At 35.2% G+C, this 2,934-nt stretch overlaps 1 pseudogene; it reads right to left on the reverse strand.

The window, feature by feature from the left end:
• Positions 1–1,043: 1,043 nt before the first annotated feature.
• Positions 1,044–1,162, reverse strand: LOC118611033 (annotated as a pseudogene).
• Positions 1,163–2,934: the final 1,772 nt, after the last annotated feature.

Below are 2,934 nucleotides of genomic sequence, written 5' to 3' on the forward strand. Positions count from 1 at the left end.
CAGAGAAATGAGCTCTTTAAACCTGTGTCTTTTAAATTTCAGGCCAACATAACTAACTGGTAAAACCTATTTTGTATCAAGTAGTTGAGATTAAAGAAATCTTGAATGTTAAGTTTTAGATTTCATCCTCTCCACCTAGAAGGTAGTTGGAATAAATATTTTTAGAGGCAATACACAATACCACATTAATGCTTATCTTTTAGGTTTGTGGTAAGAACTAAATAAAATATTTATGATAATGTTTCCTTAACTGCTGTTGAAGTGTTAGTTTCCCTGCTAATCTCCAGGCCTGTGTAACCTTGAAAAACTGCTTCTTCAAATTCATACACCTACATACAGTAAAACATATACTTTTGGTCATTGACAGCTTTCCCTTCTCTTTCTGTGATATCTACCCCATCAATTCCATTCATATCCAAATCTTCAACTTCTGACTCTCAAATCTACGTCTTTCACTCCAATCTCAAACTTTGAATTTTCATCATATGTATCAGAAACCTTCAGCTAGATGTCCTTTATAATTAATTTGATTTAAAGTCAAGATATCTTAAATTTATGCTATATGTTGTGTTTCATTTAAAAGTGATTTGATTATTTGCACAATATATAGATAATACAAGAAGTTTAAAATAAATATAGGAAATTTGGAAAAATTAATAATGATCTGGAATGAGTTTATGTCTCTCCAGATAACTCAGGTCTGCCTTTTTCCAAGATCTTGAATAAATAAAAAGCCCTGTTATTACTGTCTTCCTCTCTTCTAACATTTCTGACTATGAAGCACAACTTGGCTAGACTCACAGAAGCTATGGCTCCCTGTAAAACTTCCTGACTCAAGTAAAAACTAGCTTATGAAATCTGGTTTTCCTGTTTCCCAGAGGCTTGAGTTACATAACTCAGAAGCCTGGGAAAGATTACACGCTTTAGTGAACCAAAGACAGAAAAGAGAAATTTTTTTTTTTTAGATGAGACAACCCTTGGTTGACCTCACAGATTGCAAGGACCTTGTCAGTTTACAATCATATACATATATAATTTTTTTACACCTACAGCACTTGGTCTTTGTAAGTGGTCTCCCATCCAAGTACTAACCAAGCCCTACCCTGCTTAGCTTCCGAGATCAGATGAGATTGGGCTTGTTCAGGGTGGCATGGCGATAAACAAGAGAAATTAATTATTGACACCTCTCGTTACTCCTCATGGAAAGCTGTTAAGAAAGGGCAGTTTAAGACATCCTGTCTGGCAGATGTCCCTCATGACCTAGAAACTGACTGCTTTATATTTTGAAGCTATAGCCTATTGGGTAACATACCAATTTGTATTTGCTTTTTCTCTTTCTCCTTTACTCTTTCATTTCTCACTTTCTCCCTTTACTCATGCAGCCTCAGTATTGCTTTTACAAATAAAGCTGCAGCACATAATCTTTACCTCGGGCTCAATATTTTTAAGAATTTGGCTAAGACAATTTGTACCAGGTATATGCCAATCTAATAAACAATCTAATAAATGTAAATTACCAGAGTAGAAACTTTAGAGTTAAATTACCTGTTTGTAGGTTAGTGATCTCTCTTGTTTATAGGGTAGTAATTTCTCTTGTCTGTCTTTGGTTCACTAAAGTGGGTTATCTTTCCCAGACTTCTGAGTTATGTAACTCAGGCCTCTGGGAAACAGTTAGGAAAACCAGATTTCATGAGCTAGTTTTTACCTGAGTCAGGAAGTGTTACAGGGAGCCATAGCCTCTGTGAGTCCAGCCAAGTTGTGCTTTATAGTCATAAATAAGAGAGGAAGACAATAATAAGAAGGCATTTTATTTATTCAAGATCTTGAAGAAGGCAAATCTCAGTTATCTGAAGAGATACATTAACTCTTTCCAGATAATTATCAATTTTAATAACCCCTGACATGCAGTGGCACCACAATTACTGAAATTTTGCCTGTCGTTAATTTTGATGAGCTGCGATTGGAAACTGAGGCTTCAGAACATCAAATGGCTAAGTCACTTGATCACTATGAACACAATGATAACTATAAAGGCTGTAGTTAGGAATCTGTTTTAATGCAATCAGAGAACTTACAAAATAAAATCGAAGGATCAATGCAGCTAACTTAAAGGATGCTGTGAAAGCCAGAGATTCTTTATGGTTTAAAGAAGATTCCAATATGCTGTAGCCACAGAGCAGATTATGATTAATATCAGACCCAGGTTATGATCGTAAGGGTACCAGAGGCTTCATAAATATTAAATTAGCAGCTTCCAAAGGTCTTTCATGTCAATGCCAGCATCATAATGGGAAAATTTATTAAAATGAGAAAATTTGAGTGGATAAACCCAAGACTACTGAGTCTCCAAATTCTTTGTACATCTCCCGTCAGGTACAAGCAGTCCTTTACCACTTACTCAAGCATCCCCTTTGCATGGAGTCCATGCAAAGACCTCATCTGAAACAGGTGTCTAGTAAAATGTTGCTGTTCTTCTGAAATCCACCACCACTTATTGCATCTAGGCTAATACCAGAATCATATTTTAGCACATCCCAAATGGTTTAAAAAGCAATAATAGAAATATGAAATGAAGAGAATACCTGGAAAATATGAAGCAGCAGGCACTAAGTGAATATGTGTGGTTATGGATCTTAGAGATGTTGGAGTAGAAGATGCAAAAATAAAGCTAAATAGAAGAGAATTCATTCATATGAGGATATTTACCCATGACACAGGATTCAAAATGTTGGCCAAAATAGTTGTAGCTGGATCAAATAATTTTATAGAATAGCTGTCTCCTTGAAGCCTAAGCATGACAATAGTCTATAGTAAATGAGATAGATATCCTGAACATTTATTTGTCATAGTATGGATTCAGAAGCATTAAGGAGTCGGGGAAGTTTATTCTGTAATGCCTAAGAATAACCAATCTTTCTACTCATAAAATAAATC

This window comes from Rousettus aegyptiacus, unplaced genomic scaffold, assembly GCF_014176215.1.
Source record: "Rousettus aegyptiacus isolate mRouAeg1 unplaced genomic scaffold, mRouAeg1.p scaffold_m13_p_13, whole genome shotgun sequence".
Taxonomy (NCBI): Eukaryota; Metazoa; Chordata; class Mammalia; order Chiroptera; family Pteropodidae; genus Rousettus; species Rousettus aegyptiacus.